This window comes from Crocuta crocuta, unplaced genomic scaffold, assembly GCF_008692635.1.
Source record: "Crocuta crocuta isolate KB4526 unplaced genomic scaffold, BGI_CrCroc_1.0 scaffold118, whole genome shotgun sequence".
NCBI classification, from domain to species: domain Eukaryota; kingdom Metazoa; phylum Chordata; class Mammalia; order Carnivora; family Hyaenidae; genus Crocuta; species Crocuta crocuta.
The window spans coordinates 6,574,100-6,593,456 of record NW_027551558.1 but is presented as its reverse complement, the minus strand read 5'-3'; positions in this window follow the sequence as shown (position 1 = coordinate 6,593,456).

The following is a 19,357-nucleotide window of genomic DNA, read 5'->3' as shown; positions in this document are numbered from 1 at the left end:
CCTCTCTCTGCTCCTCCCCCACCTTCCCTCCCTCCCCCCCCGCCTCAAAAATAAACATAAAATAAAAAAGAATTTTTTCAATGGTGGAAATGAAACTAGACTCCATGTCTTTACATTCTGTCACTGAATAGGGTATTACAGAGGAGACAGATGTGTGATGTCTGGCCAGGACAGTGGGAATTTGAGTGTGCTTTGTTCATTTTATTTTGTCTTCCAATGAATTTGAATGTACTAAAGCAAGATTGCAAAGTTTCCAACTGGCCACAGGCCCCATCACATCCAATTATATAACTACTTCAGACATTTACTTGGTCTGTTTGGCCTTCAAGTTATTTGAATTTGTGCCTGGTGCTGAATAATTATATTTACCTACTTATATAAATAATTATACCTTACCATGATATAATATCTTATGAGGGCATTCCCATACCATATTTTATTTACTCTTCATAATCCTGTTTACTGATCAGGAAACTAAGATAAAAAGAAAATTTTAAGTGACTTCCACAGGGTCAGGACCTAAAATCTGAATGTGTCATATAAGAAATAACACTATGTGGGGATTTTAAGCATATGTTGAGGTAAAGTTCTTTAGATAACAATTACATAAGTTTCTGAACTTGAGTACTCAGGTTGGCATATTTTGAATTTTGATTATCACTTAAAGGACAGTCATTCAGAGTATGTGCAGAAATGAAGTTTCCATATTTCCATGGGGCCAAGTCCTGGGAAAGTCATGTTCCTTTATTTTTCTCTCCAGTGCTCATGAGCTTCCAATATCAAAGAATAAGCTGACAGAAGGTCTGTTTTCAAAAAAGTAAGTTATTCATCAAAGTAATGGCAAAATGAATCCAGCAACATACAAAAGCATTACATACCATGACCAAGTGAAATATCCCAGGCATTGAAGGCTGGTACAATGCATCAGAATCAGTCAAAAGAATAGACCACTTAAATAGAATAAAGAACAAAACCCGATGATCACCTCCATAGAATGCCTAAAACCCTGACAAAATCACTGTTTCATGATAAAAAGGCTTAGCAAACTAGAAACGGAGGAACTTCTTCAACCTTATAAAAGGCATCTATGAAAACCCACAAACAATATCATACTTAATAGTGAATGACTGAGTGCTTCTTTCCCCCCAAGACCAAGAACAAGCACAAATATCTACTCTTGCCACTGCTATTCAACATTGTACTAAATATTCTAGGGACATCTGGGTGGCTCAGTTGGTTAAGCGCCTGACTCTTGATTTCAACTCAGGTCATGATCTCACCATTGTGAAATCAAGGTTGTGAGATCAAGTCCTGTGTCAGGCTCTGGGCTGGGCATGGATCCTGCTTAGGATTCTGTCCTTCATCTACACACATGTGCATATGCACTTTCTCTCTCATACATACATACATACATACATTCTAACATGCCAATTAGGCAAGAAAAAAGAAATAAAAGGTATCCAGATTGGAAAGGAAGAAGGAAACCTATCTCTACTCACAGAGGACATAATCTTGCACAGATAAAATCCAAAGGAATACACACACACACACACACACACACACACACACACAAGAGAGTAAACATATCAATGACCTATGATCCCATCACTAAAAGTCTTGCTCTTTTAATTTCATTCATCTCAACCTGCGATATATAAATATAAAATTCAGGATTTATTTTGGCTTTTTAAAGTTTATTTATTTGAGAGAGAGAGAGAACACAAGTGCGCACACACTCCTGCGAGTGGGAAAGGAGCAGAGAGAGAGAGAGAGGGAGAGAGAGAATCCCAAGCATGCTCCATGCTCATTCTAGAACCCCACATGGGGCTCCATCCTACCACCATTAGAGCTGAAATCAAGAGTGGGACACTTAATCAACTGAAATGTCCAGGCACTCCTATTTTTTGCTTTTAAAACTATACGTAATAGTTGGTTAAAAGAATTGTTTCCTGGTATACATACAATTCTGGAATATGTGGAAGGAAAGATACTTATGTTTGTGAGCCAAGAAAGTTTGTGATAAGAAATAGAAAAGATGTGAAGCAACAAAAATTCTGCACTTCACAATATTGGTGAAAACTGTTTCCTTCTTCAGTTTCATTAAATTAACATAGAAGTGGTATTTTATTCTAATAGTATTGAACATGCTTCTTAGGTAACATAAACCAAACATACACAGAAAGGAAAATTGGCCTCTGTTGCAGAAAAGTATTACCTTTATTTCTTGTTTTGAAGATTTGAATACAGGCCCAGACTACTCTAAAATCCATAAGGCATAAACTGAACCAAGAGTAAGCCGAAGCCCTAAGAAGTCCTGCTAGGTTCCAAGAAATTCTCTTCATACTCTTTACCCTCAGGACCTCAATAAACACACATTCATTCACTCACATCAATGGTCACTTATCATCCCCTCTATATTTGTAGGTTACTACATCTTATTTTGTGGTTTAAATTGGTTTTAAACAAAAATCAAAACCAAGCTCAAGTTATAAGCAAAGCTTTAGTTAAAGAAAACATTAATGCAACTTTTCTTTTCTGTTAATCAGATAGTTTATTACCTGATTCCCTTCCAATTTATACATGGATTTTACTCTTCATTCACAATTTGATTCTAATTAGTAAGCGGCAGGCAAAGTTATTAAGAACCTAGACATAAATAATTGAATAATAGCATTCTACCATACATGATAAAGGAAATTGTTTAAAATAAAATGTTAAACACGTGCTTTCAAAAATAATTTCCCTAATATTTTAAAGCAAGTAACATGGAAACTTTGGCTCCTTGGATGAAAGCATTTCACTAACTTTTTTTCAACAGGCACCCTTTTTACAACGTATATTCAAAAAAGGTGATAAATTCCAGTAAAAAGAAAACCATAGACCAAAAGACAGAAAACTTCTATAACATGCTACCAGGCAATTCCAGGAACTCTTTTCTGAAACTTGCCATTCTCCTTTAATTTTAAAATACTAATTAACAGTAACAACAACAATAACAACAAAATACTGATGAACTGCATAGTAGACTATATCATTGTTTTTCATTTTTCATTGCCTCCCTTTATGAGGATATGCATTCCTGCTGGCTGTCATGTGACTGGAAGTACTGTTTTATAAAAAGAGGATATTTGCCCTTCCTACCCATGTCAGGCTTGGGTTTACAACTGATTAGGCCAATGAAATGGGAGCCATATGACAACACACCACATCCAGCAAAAGCTCCTTTATTCCCTCCGTGCAGCGGATGGCATGTTCCAAAAAGGTGCACTCTGTCAGCCTAAGTTCCAGAATGAAAAAAAAACACACTAGGGCACAGCTGACCTTCAACTGCCATGTAATATGGCTAAGAATTACACTTTAAGATTGTAAACCACTGAGATCCAAGGGTTATTACCACAGCATCGCCTGACAAAAGCTGACTAAAACAAACTACAGCCCTAGCATCTAACCCACTTTGTCATTTTAACTTCTCTGTAAGTAGACAAACTTGATAGATGTCATAAACAACCTTTAGGGAATCTTGATTTCCCAATTTAGTATGAAAGAAATATGTAATGAGTCATCTCTTGATTTGCCAGAATCAAGCAATTTGATGTAAAACTATCCTATTTTCTATAACAGCAATTAATGCAGTGATTAGAGAAGGGAATCAAAAGAATAGAAAGTACCCAAATCTGAAGTCTGTAGAAACAATTACTACATCAGTTAGGTTCACTGTACAGACCACAGTGGGCTGTCATCCAGCTGGAGAATCTCAGGTCATTCTAAGTCCATAACTGGGGAGCAATCGTATGAGTATGGATCAAAGTAGAGATAGGAGGTCAAGGTACAGCCATCCATCTGAAACAGTAGAAAGACCTCAGTTTGGTATTGATAAAAAAGAATACTAGAAATTTTGTCAGTGGGGCTATCAAAAGTCATTGCTCCGGGGCATCTAGGGTGGCTAAGTCGGTTAAGCATCTGACTCTTGATTTCAGCTCAGGTCATGATCTCATGGTTTGTGAGTTCAAGCCCTACATCAGGCTCTGTGCTGAGGGTTCAGAGCCTGATTGGGATTCTGTCTCCCTCTCTCTCTGCCCCTCCCCCTGCTTGGAATTCTGTCTCCCTCTCTCTCTGTCCCTCCCCTGCTTGCTCTCTATTTCTCTGTCTCAAAAATAAATAAACATTTGAAAATAAATCTTTTTAAAAAAGTCATTGCTATTAAGTTCACCTAAACAATTCAATAATATAATTGCTTCATGAATTTTCAAGTTCTCTGTCTTATTTGGTTTTATTTTAATTAAAATGCATATAATAATTTTTTAAAAACAGATATTTCTTAGCACTTACAATTCATGGGGATCATTATACTAAAACTAAAGAGGATTATGAAGTCACAAACTAGTTCTACTCTCAATGGAAGAAAGTATTAGACTATCTCCTATCCTTATCTGCTGTAGTCATTAAATAAACAAAAGCACAGACCTGAAAAAAAAAATATCAATTTTTAAAAAAGATACAAACTGAAACAGTGACTCTCCTAAATTCTTCTAAACATGTTTTAATCAACAGAATGGATACAGCCATTGAATACAATTGCTAACAAAAACATTAAGTAACCATGAGAAAAAAGAATACTAATGTTACTATACGGATCTACCTTTGTGCAAGGCTCTTTGTGTGTATTATCTCATTTAATCTTCATGATGCATGTGGCACATGCATTATTATCTCCATTTTCTACATGAGAAAACAGGCTCAGGAAGGTTAAGTTACTTGCTCAACTAGACAATGGCACAGTCATGACTGGAACCCACTGCATGCTGGCTCCAAACCTCCTGCCCTTCCCATTATCAAATGATGTCTTTCTGAAATTTTGTCACCAAGTAGATTTTTTAAGCTACCTTAACATCGAATTTGTCTTCTATTCAAGGATTTTTAGAGATTGAAAATTATTTTTGTCATCTGTTTCAATATGTTACAATTCCTTACGCCAAGAATCTATTAGTTCTACTTCCCCTGAATAGCCTGTGACATAAATTAAGCTCATTTACTCTTTCCATGTCATCAAAGCAACACTTTTTATAGAATCAATCATTTGCTAGAAGAGATAGTCTGTCTTTCTGTAGACACTAAAAAGAGATTGTAAAATAATCTACATTGAGAAAGAGTCACGTTACATATAATTTCAGATCACCTTCATAGGTGTGGTACTAACTTTATTACTGCACCCTCACTATTGTTATTAATAAACTTACATTTAGGTATTATGGTAGATTTGACCAGCTGTGGTACACAGTGTTACCATTTTCTTCATCCATTAAACTTGTCAAATTAGTGGTTTTATGAGTATACAAATAATTAAGAGACAACAGACATAGACAATGTATTTTTATGCATTTTAAACACTGACAAAAACTAGTAGCTAAAATGAATTACAGACAATCTTTGCACAGTAAAACCTGTTTTAATTGGAATTGTACTAGTCCAAAATATACAATAACTTGGACACAATATATTATTCCTTCTGAGTTGAACAGTTCAAGCTAAATCTTAAGATGTTTTTCTATATGCACCTCATTGTATCTACTGTAGACTGTATACATATGAAATCATATATATTTTAAGTTTGGAAGGGACCTCAGAACTCATGCCCTATGATTCTGTCATGGAGAGAGACTTATTTTTTAATAAAATTATTTAAAAATTATTTTTAATAACAATGGTGTGTACATGTGAGGACTGGAGCCAGACAGTCTGGGCTAAAACTCCAGCTGTGCATGCTTTAGTTGTGCAGCTTTGGATAAGTTACTTTTCACATTCATTCCCTTGTCTTCATGTAAAATAAAGAATAATAGAACCTACTCACAGGTTGTGAAGATTATAGGAGATATGGTGCATGTAATGAGTTCATTATACTTCCGTATATATAAGAAAAACTAAGAAACTCTGAGGCCAGATGGGCTAAGTGCCTTTCTAAGGAGATACAGCCATTAAACATCAGAACAACATCCTAGGGCATTGGACTCTGTCAGCCTTGTGTGTTTGAAAACTATTTTAAAAATCCGTTTTAAACAGTCTTCAGTTAGAAAAATCTATAAATTTTTTCCTGGCTATGTAGCTTCATCCAATTACTTCTGAATCAAAATTACCTTAAAAAACATTCTAATTAAATTACAGATGGTATGACATAGATTTATGCTAAAGTGGCTTATGCAGACTTTTCATTCATTAGTCATTTATTCAAAACTATCTATGAAACATTTATTATTTACATTTTAGAGTCTAATATTTGATACTATCTTCTTCTCTACGGTCCCATGCCCTAAAACTTCCTTTTTTTCACAGATATGTCTTTAAAAAGTCTCCATCCACCACCCCCATTGTATCTACATCTATAACCACCCACATGTTCTTCCTCTTATTCTGGGCGTGGCCCAACCCACCCTCTTCCTTATCTGAGACATGCCTCCATCCACTTGCCCCATCTTTCCTTTCAAGAGGAGACCATTCATAATCATCCCTTACCCATCTCCCATTCCTTTTTGCACCCCCACTGCCAACTCCAGAAACCACCTCAACTTTCTCATGACTACTCTAAAGCAGTTGACTTGGGACCCCACTTCTCATGGTCTTTTACTTCTCCAGCCATTTCTTTTCAACCTCCTTCAAGGGCTGCTTTCCCTCCCACTGCCCCTCTGTGTCCTCAGCTTAATTCTCATTTTGTCCTCTCTCCCTGGATGATCTTGTCCAAACTCACAGCTGTCATCTATACCTGTATGCTGATAATGCCCAAATCTTTATTTCCATCCTAATCTTCTGAACTGCAAACTTTCTACAGGCAATTCTACCTGGATGACCCAAAGGCATTTCAAATACAGCATATTTAAATCCAACCACTCTATCTTCCCCCATTCAGCTTGCTCCTCCTCTTCTATTCCCTACCTCATCACACAAGCTAAATATTCTAAAAGCATCTTTGTTCCTTCATCCTCCGTCATTCATCTGTCCAGTCAGTCAGCAAATTCTGCCAATGTAATCTCCTAAACACCCCTTCACTGCATCCTCCCCACCGTCCTCATTGGCTGTGTCTTGTCAGCTATTGCTCCCTGACTGACCTCCTGATCCTTTAGTTGTGGCCCCTCACAGACACCAGACTCATCCATGGACAATGCCTTCTACAAATAATAACAAAAAGCAAATGTGACCATTTTGTTCCCCTGCTCAAAGCCCTCAGTAGCAGGTTATCACCCACTGGAAAATGTTCAAGCTCCCTGGAATGCCAAGCAAGGCCCTCAAAGGCCTGGCTCAAGGGCTCCTCTCCCCCAGGTCCTCTCCTGCTACTGCTCACCTTGAATGCTTCAGACCTGTAACTTATCTGCATCCATCACTGTTCACAACATGATACTTTTCACCTTTGTGCCTTTGCTCACTCTGTACCATTGTACCTACCCACATTCACCCTACTCCCAGCCTAACTCCTATCCATCCTGTGAAACTCAAATTGGATGTCATTTTCTCCAGGAATCTTCTCTAAAACTCCACACTGAGTAGGGTACCCTTTTATGTACTCCACAGGATTCCCTCTTAGAGCATATAAAAACTCTACCGAGATTATTTGAAATAATCTGTTTCAGGGCTAGAAAAGTGGTCTATTCACTTCTGTGTCTGGTTCAATAAGTGGTTGTTCATCTCAACCCAGAAATCTATAAACTAGAGGAAGAAAGTTACAAAGAGCAGCTTAAAGCATCCATACTGTGTTACATTATTGTATATGATATTTTAGGGCTTTGAAATACTACTTTTGTCCTGCTGAGGGATAAGAGTAAGGAAAAGAATAGAAACTAATTTATGTAACTAATTATCTACCTAAATATTAGAAACTAAAATACCATACTTCCTTTTCGACTATAAATATTTAATTTCCATACTGAGAACTTGTTAACTCAGCCTTGGTGTATTCATTCAAGCTGAAAAGAGGGAGGGAGAGGGTGGCTAGGTAGCAGGTAGAATATACCAGTTTTCCCACAAAAGACTTTTCTCAGGTATTCTGCTCATACGAAAAGATTAAAATCTACTTATCAAAAACAAAACACTCTAAAGGAAAGTCACCTTTCATTCTCAGAAGAAGTCATGCCATATTCCGGAGAAGGACCTATCTTCAATGTAAGGAACAGATATAGGAGAGTCCATGTGGTACCAGCTGAGCGGCCCTGCCCTACACGTGGACACACTTCTGAGAACACAGCAGGCTCTGCACACAACATCTGTCCCGAGCTCCGAATACCCTGCAGCAACAGATGTGTCTGGTGCTCAGACACAGCATGGACTTTATCTGCATCACGCTAACCTGAGCCCGGACAATGCAGGCTAGGTCAAAGGCTTCATCCTACTGAGTTAGACAGCCAGAGGTACAACTGGTATAACACAGGAAAATATTACACCATTTGATTTTACATCAAAAAGAGAAGACTATTCCATATGGATGTCAGTTGGAATAATATGGTTTTCCCATTACTGCTGATGCTGCTAACTATTTCCACAGGACAACAGACAGCTTGTAGATTTTGTTCAAAGGGTCCCACCCTCCCACGAGGTGAATCCTCATTTCCACCACCACTACAGACCACGAGAGGACCTGGCAGGACATTTCAGAAAGTGGAAATCTGGATCCTGAGCCTCTACTTCAGTGAGCTGCAGAGTCCATGGCCAATGAAGTTACATGCCTCTCAGCCTGAGGTAAAGTCCTCAAACTCCAACAGCATTTTCCTGCACAGCAGTTCTGAAAAATGACACCAGTAAACTTCCCACCATGGAATATGGTCGGTATGAAAGGGAGCAAGTAAGGAGGGCCATGCTGATGGCTATCTTCTCAGTCAAGGCCAAAAGCCTGAATAATGGAACCAAAGTTCAGAATGTAGCTAACCAGAGTCAGTTGTATTTCTGTTCTTAAGGAACCCCTGTGTGTCTCTTCTTACGACCCAACAGAGCAAACCGCTGACTCTGAGTCCTTTTATTTATTTTCATTTCTATTTTTTTTAACTTTTTTAAATGTTTTTTATTTATTTCTGAGAGAGAGAGACAGCATGAGCAGGGGAGGGTCAGAGAGAGAGGGAGTCACAGAATCTGAAACAGGCTCCAGGCTATGAGTTAGCTGTCAGCACAGAGCCCGACTCGGGGCTTGAACCCATGAACTATGAGATCATGACCTGAGCCGAAGTCGGACACTTAACCGACTGAGCTACCCAGGCACCCCTATTTGTTTTTATTTTTTGAGAGTTGTCTAAATCACCTAACTATTCTGCTATTTGCACCATATACTGATACCCAATAAGTAGTGTTTTCTCTCGTGTAAAAGAAAATACATTAATTTGGTAATACTAATACAAACCAAAATAATAACCAAACACTTGCCTTCCTTATTATGGGCCTGACCTATCTTCATGCTTGAGGGAAATAGTTTCCCTCCACCTCTTCCCAACCTGAAAGACAAGTTAAATTAGAGGAATATAATGTTGCATAATTATAAGAAATAATTAAACACAATTAGTCAGATAGCATACTAGATCATGATGCATAAGGCAGCACCATGGCCACTAAAAGTAGAAATAAGGAGTCTTGCCACAAACAATGGGCTAAAAGCTATTGTGAGCACTTCCTCTGTGGGTTCACACGCGTCCCAAGGCTGCAAGATTTGAACCGGTCACTACTATTCCTGAAAATCAGCTTTCTTTTCCAAATCTGAAATAGTCACAATTGTTTAAACGCAATGTGGTTTGGTTTGCTCTTAATCAGCAACAGTCTTCTACAGCATTTCAGAGAATGGTGTACGCGCACACACACACTCTCTCTCATTAAGATTAAGTAAATAAATTTCCCACCAACCTCACAGCACATTCAAAGTCAACTGTGTTATATTTGCTCACATAATCATGCCTATCTGCACTTATTTTTCTAATGAAATAGGATTGGAAAATTAAGCCTAGAAACTGCAGCTATGCCTGCCCCCCGGACAGACTCCAGGCACTCTGGTCAGGGCTGAGGAAGAGAGTAGCTGGCAGCACTGGGATAGAAGGTTCCTGTGTGAGGTGTCTAAGACTTGCCCTTGGTTCCACTTGGAGCCTACGTTTTGATTTCTCCAAGGACACCAGGAAAGTTGCAATTTGCAGCGCTGGCCACAGGGTAGTGCAGTCATTCTGCAAACAGCTGCCCCTTTCCCCCACCCCTGCCAACCCACCTCCCTTCCGCCCCCTACCTCTCCAATTTCCTCCCAAAGAGAGAATGGCTGGGAGAGAAGGCAGACATTTGGTCTGAGTCCTGGGCACCCACAGGAAGGACTGAGATTCCCTGACAAATCCACAAGTGTCTGTAATACTCTGTATCCAGCTACTCTGAGCATTCACTCCTGACGCAGAAGGACCCAGCCTTAGAAGTACTAGCAACTGTAAAGCTGTAAAAAGTGATTATCCTATTTATTACAAACTTTGTTTACTTAGGCTTTTATGTTTATTTACCACTATATCCCCACTAGGATACAATTAACCCCCCCTCATAAAAATTGTATTAGAAAGACCCACAAAAATAAAATGAATGTTGCATCTAAATGTAACTTCCCGGCATTATGGAATTGTACTGTTATTATACAACCCCTCCTCCAAAATAAAGAGAAGAATATATAGTATTTTAAGAGAGATTCTTTTTAAATGCAGAATCATAGCCTCATCCTGGATCTATTAAATTATAATGTATATTTTATCAAGATCCCTAAGTTATTTGAAGACACATTAATGTCTGAGAAGCAATGACCTGGGTGACAGTTAAGTATGCTGACCTATGTTCTCAAAATAGTTTTCTAAGCCCTGGATCTTTTCTTCCTTAAGATATATTTTATAGAAAAACAAATATATCTTGAAACTGGAAAACAAAACCAGATTATTTCACAGAACTGGTGATGATCCACTAGAGTAAAGGCTTTTTCTATCTAAGCTGCCAGGTAACTAATTAACATTTCAATGAACATTGACAGATAATTTGTTCTGTCACTTCATAACTCAGGTAAACAGTACAGGTATGACAACAAAAATTTAACCAAGACTAACAGATTCATATTACAGCACTCCAGAGGATTTCTGAAAACTAATTTCCTGTCCATAAAAAAGGAAAATTAAAATTATTTTCAGCATCAAGTTAACACATAGCTCTAAACTGAGTTGTTATGTCAGAGTGGTCTTCAAATTACAGTCCTTTTTGTTTACTTCAGCTAACAATGAGCCCCCTGGGAAGAAATTATGTGAAGAAGTTTAAGTACCCTTTATGCCATCCTCCACATGTGAGTGGAGAAATTACGAAGGGAAAATACACAAGGGAAAATTAATGGCTTCTATACTTTGATTCCTGCTCTCCTATGACGGAAATGATCACAGAGTTTGAAGTTGGAGGAACTCAGATAACTCACTGCTGCTGGTCCACATACCCAGGAACCTTTTTTATAGAGTAGCTGGCAGAGCATCTATAGCCTCCTACAGACTGGTAACTGTTACCCTGAAACAGCAGGGTCACATCCCCTTTAGATACTGTCATACCCCCTGAACTTACTGGTGCCCTTCAACAACCCAGAACAACTCTATGCCCCCTTCCCAATGAAACTCCCTCAACCCCGCCAGGGCCCCTATCATGTCCTCAGGGGTTAGTTTCTGTAAACTAAACCCATTTAGTTTCTTGGATGGTGCGGTGTCCTCTTACCCTGGTAATAACTGCGTATTTTGTTTCTATTGAAACTAAATTATGATTAGCCTGACATAATTTAATGAGACCCACAGTGCCAAATGAAGTCATTTGATGTAATGGGTGGTAATTCAATACATTCTCAGTGAAACATCAAAGATTATGTAATGGTTAATATATCTACATATGTTAGTACAACCACAAGTAAGGGTGTATTTGTCTGCCGTATTATGATATACAACTAAGAAAAACTACCAACCAACCTCCACTCTAAAATGTCCCTGGATCCCACTGCCAGGGAGAGAACTCTGTACCAGATGGATGACCTGACCCAATGTGGCCTTTCTGTATCCTTCCTTGTTTATGATAAAGAGACTTTTTAAGGAAGCGAAGGGTATTAAAAGAACTACATTTGGCATTCACAAAGCAATTGACACTTTTATTACTTAACATCACAACCTTATGAGGTAGGCCAGTATAAGTGCTGTCATTTTATAAGTGATTAAACCAAGACTGAGAATAGGAAATGAGAAAAATCGTGAGCTGCCCAGGGCCAAACAGAAAGCAAGGTTGGAGCCAGCTGAATTCAGAAACCTCAATTAAATTCCCAGACAAAAGAGAAAAGGCAACATTTAAAATAAGTTTTATGGATTTCAGTTTGAAATAAAACAAGGAAACATTATGTTACCATTAAATGATATTAAAATTGTCTTTTATGGCCTTGATTTTGCTATGAAGGCTTTATTTTCAAAGTAAAGAAAATTTAAACAGGCAAACTTCTTCCAGGTTAAAAATTCCATTTATACACAAAAAGTCTTGCATTCCTTTTGAGGGTTTTTTTCTTTTTTCTTAATTTGACTACTATGCTAAACCAACATTATGCCAAAGGGCTTCATACAAGTTGCTACATCTGAAGTGTCATTGATTAGACCCATTCTGGATCACAGGGACATTTTCCCAAAATAGATTCCTAGCATTTTATAACCCTCCTACATTTTCACAAAAGGGAATCTGGAACACAGGAAGGAATCATTTCCCCACACACAATACTCATCTTCATCGTCATCAAAAGACATTTGGTTAAAATTCATCTGCACACCCAGTGCACATCCTCTCTGGTAACAGTGTGGCTCCCAGCCAAGCCTGCATCCTCAACTTCAACACCAGGCTTTAACCAGTCTTCCTACCTGGTTTTCTCCAAAACACACCTACCCACAACCAGGCTGCTGCTTCTCACAACTGGTTACAGTACTCTGCTCCATGTCCCCAGCGCTCTACTACTTCCCATCAACACCTCTCTACCTCCTGCACCCAGGCAACCAGCCCTCTTCAAAGCTGCAGCCCACAGGCCCTGGCCCTGGAAGCCACTTGGGGAAATATTTTGATCCCTACATGTGCTGAGACCTTTCCCAAGCTCTGGGTATACTCTGGACTCTCAATCAAAGACAACTACTGTTGTGGACCATACAGCTGCTTAGGACCACAGACAGTGAGTACAACCAACCTGCCTGCTCTCTACCAGTGACCCAGCAGAGAGAATGTGGAGGGTCCCTGCGTGCACCTCTCCTTCTGTCTTTTGTGTTCTGGTGAACTGCTTCGACTCTAAGAGCCAACAACAGGGACAGCAGTAGGCCTTAAAATGTTTGCTTTGCCAGGGAGGCAGGGAAAAGTAAAGGTACCTGAGGGTCAAGATCAGGAATCTGGAGCAGTTTTCTGACACTACACAGGGCCTGGGAAGCCTAACTAAGGAGGCATAGATGAAGCCATGGCTTGGGCATGTCGGCTGGCAGTTGGTTTGAAGAGAACCGAATGTGTCAGTAGGTTCTACTGGGGAGCATCTCTGTGTTGTTAGTGGCTCTGCTTCACTCCCCTCCCCCATAGGAACACGGGGGTGCAAGAGGTTTTCAACCCATGGGTAGATGGAAAAAAGGTTTTAAAAACAGAATGGAAATAAAATAGAAAATATCAAGGTACATCACACATAGTAAGGATAAGTGTTATTTTGTGACAGTTATTTCAGTTATGTGTATGTGTACGCACAAAGGGTTGCGATGTTAAATGTATTCATTAGTGTGAGTCATGGTGTGAAACATTTGAAAGCCACTGTTCTATAGTACCTACCATATAGTAATGTCTAACACTCTATGAATGCTTACTGAACAAACAAACTGATGAGTATGAGACAACCCATTTATCACAACTTCAAAGGTTCCAATCTGAAAGAATATAATGCATAATGCCTATCTGAATAAAAAGTAAATGGATTCTGGCCTATGTGAAGCTATGGCGGGGGGCGGGGGGGATAGGGCGAGGAGAGTAGTAGAGAGAAATCTGAGTATTTCCATTATATTTCAACAAACTTTCTCTCCAATAACTAAAATGTTTTATATTTAAAGTAAGATTAAATAAATTTTTTGACTAAGTTAATTTGGAACACTTTCCCATTCTCTGAAACTACCTCATAATTACAAAAGTTTGGCATCTTTAAAATACTTGGTATAGGTAATTCCACCATGATTCATAAAAGGATCTTTCAGAGACACCATGAAAGCCTTTGTTCAAGTTCTTTCTTTGCTCAAGATGCCTCTATGTCCTCTCAATACCCCCACCCCCACCATCTGTAAAAATCCCATTCATCTTCCAAGGCTTAGTTCAAAGGCCACCTTTTCCGTGGAAGCCTTTTTTTTTTTAACTCAATCTTTCCTCTTTCTCTCCTCTACCACCCACCCCAGTCCCAAATATGGTCTTTCTCTCTTCTGAATCACCAGTGCTGAAAACCTCTTTTTTCATTTATATAGTCTAGATAATCACATGTACAACCTAGTTTACTCATCTTTGTATCACTTACAGCAATGAAAGTAATGGTTAGCCTAGTAAAAGGGATGGTCATTATTTTAAAGGCCCTGAGGAATGACTTATATGTCCAGCGACTGCTCAAAAGCTGGTGGAGAACAGGAAGGAGCAGACAGGAAGAGGGGAAGCAAGTGGGAGGTTGGAAAGAGGTGCTATTCCTCAGAATTTCTGTCCCTGTAAACTTACTGAATCCCCAACTCTTCAGGGATCCAATTCTACCCAATGAAGTTATATGGAACCAGTGTAGAATGAGCGCCTTCACCTTGTTCCAAGCTCTCTCTTGGTTAGATTCTGCTTCAGACCAGAAATGGGAAGTGGAAATAGAAGTAGAAATTAGGGCTACCCTTTTCAACTTTAAGTAAGGCTGAAAGGAAAAGCTGAAACAGCTATCTGGATAATTCAGACTCAGAAGGCCTCCTTTGAAAAAGTATGGGTGCTTCAACAGAGAGGGGAGGAGGTGCAAAGAGGTGGAGGGGATGGTTCTTGAATTAATTGATTGTCTATATTGATTTTATTCAATAATACTGGCTTTTCTCCTCATTGTCTACACAGGCATGTGGGGACACTTTCTGCAACCTCTAGACAGGTTCAAACCCACAGGCACAACTAACAAACTGCAATTTGTTTTATTGGAAAACAATGTCTACCAATTAGAAAGAATTGTTAGGGGTTAAAATACCAGTCTCCTTTGCCATTAACCTGTACTTTTCCCCACCCTCTGCAAAGCAAAAAAGGTGTTTTTCTAAGATGAATTAAAAGAAGTGGTATTCATTTTCAGTGGTATTCATTTTTAAACTTATAGATATTCATAGGTTAATTCATGTAGGGCAGGCATAATTTCCTAAATCATGGCATTTTGTTTTTAGATTTTTAATTTTAGATCAATATCTTTTAGGACTCTGACCTTCTCTTTCTTTGATATTTTGACAGAACCTTAACTTCCAGTCCATCAGGGTTTTGTTTTGTAGTTAACTTCAGAGCCGCCCTCATGAACTGGGAGACATCTGCAGCTCTGTAGAAAATACAGTGGATTTAAAGTCAGAAAACTGAGTTTTGAGAAGTTAATGGTTGGTTCTAATATGGCTGTTCCACTTCTAGATGTGTGACCTAGGGCAGGTTCCCTAATCTTCCTCACCCTCAATATCCCAACCTGTAAAATGGGAATAGAAACATTATAGGCTTCCTAAGGTGGCTGTGAGTGATAAATGCGCTAAAATATGTAATGTACTTAGAACAGTGCATGGTAAATGGTAAGCATTCAGTCTATTTTAATTTAAAAATTCTACTGTCATTTGCTTTATGGTCTCAGTGGAGTCATTTTACTGTTCAAAGCCTCCATTTCCTTGTCTATTAAATGGGACTCCTACCACTTACCACCTCCAGGATTGTTATGAGATTCAAATAAAAAAAACAGTGGAATCAGAAAACATTTGACACACAGAAAGGACTCAAATCCTAGTTATTCTGGATTACTTATAAGCTTAAAAATAAACCATTAGCTTAAAAACTTGTAAACTTAAAAATAAACCATAATACTGAGTTAGAAAATACCATGTAAAAATTCATCCATGACTGAGAAAAGGTCTGTGTTAGAAATGCATACTCAAGTAGTTTGATTGATATTTAACTTATCACAAATATGTTAGCTTTTATCAAATGTAGATTTTACATCTGCAAACTTAAAACACTCCTTCAGTCAAGCCAAACTGTCCTACTATATTGTAAGCAAGAAAGATTGCACTTTTTCATAAGCCAAAGATAAACTCACGCACTGATTAAATTCTGATTGTATGTACAGCAACTTTTTAAAAAATGTTTAATTTTTTCATTTTTAAAAAAGAATAAATACACTGTAGCTAATGTAAATTTCAAGTCAATGCAATAGACATGTATCCTGTAACTGTGCTCCAGGCAATCCAGCTGGAAACTAAGGAAGCAAAGAGAAAGAAAGCTTAGAGCCCACAGATTATAGCTGGTAATTTCAGAATAGTACTTGTAAAAGTCATGAGGGGGCTTCAATTTGAGTCAGCAAGTTGACAAGCACCATACAAACATGCCAAAACAGTAAGTTCTTCCCTTTGACTGAAAAACTATCTTTTAAAAGCTAAAGTCATTTAAATCACAGTTTCTGTCTAGAAACGTAATGAATTTGTGCCAGAAACCAACATTTCTAAATGTAAACCTGTAAAGTAATAGGTATCTGTAAATGAAAGGCTGAAATAACCCCAGGAGCAACGAGACAGTAATTAGCAACTTTTATAGAGTAATAACATGTTTCATATTCTTTCTGCACTGGCTCTTTGAAGTTTCCAGTGTAATATATAAAAGTTTTATTACAATAGGGCCCATCCTTGTGTGTTTTATAAGCAGCAGCATTATGCAGAGCAAGCGGCAGTTACTCATCCTCCATCGGATCTTTTCTAAGAAACTGCTCCATAATGCACTTGCTTTGTGTCCGGTTGAGTTTGTTACACCTGGCTTTAGAAAGATAAAAGTCACTGGAAGCCTGAATCCCTGAAAATAATCCACATATCATCTATATAATCTATAAATCTTAGAGCAGCTTAGCTTTAAAATGGTACATTGCATATTCATGTGCACACCACTTGCAGTTTTAGACACATGTGAACTCTTTACTGAATTAAAGCAAAAAAAAAAAAAAAATTACCAGGGGCAGAACAGAGTGCAGTTAATATGCTTGTTCCAGCAGCTGTTCATTCCCGTAAATATTAAACATAACACGAGTTCCTCCAGGAATATGCGGGCAGTAATTTTACCACCTGAACAGGGCTGGTTGCAAACATTTAGGAGCCGAGGGTAGGGGAATAAGAGGGATGCTGAAGCAGCCAATGGGATTTTTAAGAAACCCGCAACGAGAATTAAACTGCTTCTAGCGGCGATTTACCTACAGCAGCTCTTCAACGTGAGAACGCGGAGCAACAGATCCCGGAGTGCTCCCGCGGCCACGAGCTGGGAGCGTGGAATAAAGGGACACGCGGGGCGCCGAGGGGGGGGGGGTAGGGAGAGGAGGAGGAGTACAACTGTAGTGAGGTGTGAAGAAAGGGCCCAAAGGGATTGTGAACCTCGAGGAAACGAGTCCCCCCCAACCCCCACCCCCCCGCGCCGGGCCAAGGCCTCTGGAATTCCCGCACGGAGAAACACTCGCCCTCTGTCCCCGGTCTCCACTTTCCATCTCGGGTGGGAGTGAGGAGGAGACAGAAAAGATGCAGCCGCCCAGACCCGGCGCCTCCAGGCAGGAGGCTGGAGCATCCTCTAAGGGCACTTCGCAGCAGCATCAACTCCGGGGGTCGCTGGGGTGAACCAGAGGCTCCCAGAGATGAGGGAGGGCTCAGACGAAGAGAAGGGAGGTGAGAGGGGCTAGGGGCCGAGGGGTGGTTCCCCAGGCACTAGTGACACGTTCTAGAAACCGGGTCTTTTTCTCTCCATGGCTGCGCTCTGCCCCTGGCTCCCCATATCACCGGCCCTTGGGCTGGGGCGGGCAGCACCGGGGGAGAGGACAGGAAAGGGGGCAAGAAGACGGGAAGGCGGCCGTGCCTCCACCCCCCAGGAGGCAGGAAGGGACCGGCGGGGCGGGCGCCCCCGCCCCACCCCNGTGGGAGGCTGAGCCGGGCCCGGCCTGCCGCATCTTCTGCCTCTCGCCCTTGCCCGCCCCACCCGGCCCTGCCCGGGCAGCACGCACTTCTCTGGGGGCCCAGAATTCCCCGGACCCTGCCTGGCGCTCCCGCGGGCGGAGTGCAGGCTGCAGAGCTGGAGGGGGTGCTGGAAATTCCCTGGCCGCCCCAGGCACCGGGAGAGTTAGCAGAGCTGCCTGCAGCCGCGCTGTAAACAAATCGTTTAAAATACCTGGAGTCAGTAAGTTAAGTGAGAGGGAGGAAACCTCTTCCGACAGGACGTGCAGCTTGGCCTGCAGTGGGGCTCCCACCGCCCTCCGGCTGGCCGTCCCTGGAAACTAACCTCCTTTTTATTTCTTACAGGGAGAGGGGATAGGCCTCTGGGTGCAGACTCTTAACTTCTCGCCCCATCTCCTGTCTGGAGAGTGGCATATTGTCAGCTGGAAGGATGACAGAGTATCTTTGTGGCTCTTAAAAATCAGGTCCTTTTTGTTACGACTTCCTTGATTGTCAGGAACAATCCTCTCCCACCCCTCCCTTACTTGTACAGACGTTCTGAGAAGTCCGTGCTTAGATCAGGGCCCTGGCTCTGTTTTTCCACCACAGCTGGCCAAAACCAGAACCTTTCCTCAGTTGCCTGACTCTCCTGTCCTGTTGGCCACAGCTCTGGGAGCCTCACTCAGGAGTCCAGAGAATTCCTGGAGAGAACGGTACAGAGCAGGGTGGTTATATCCCATTACTTGCACCAAACCCCCAATTCCCTGTGGTTCAGGAGGCCTCTCCCATACGCTCCCCTTTGTTCCTTCTCAACAAGAAGGACCACTGACTGGAGCCACCAGAAATCTAGACCCTTGGGTAGAAGTCACAGGATCCCTCCATCAATCCTCCTCACCTCCCTGGCCTCTGAATGAGGATTAACCAAGTCTGGAGAACATGTAGGAGAAGGAAAGACCAATAAGAATTCTTACCTATCTAGGTTGAATTATTAAATGTTCAGCCCCCATCCTCCCCCAGCTCTGAAGTAGCCCTCCCTTTATTAGCATCCATAACTGACATGCAAAATGTGAAACACACAGTTAAGACAGAGTATCAACATAGTTTGAAAAAACGTAATTGTTATTTTACAAGCTGACAACTCTCAGCCCCAAAATCCTCCCTCATTAGTTGAA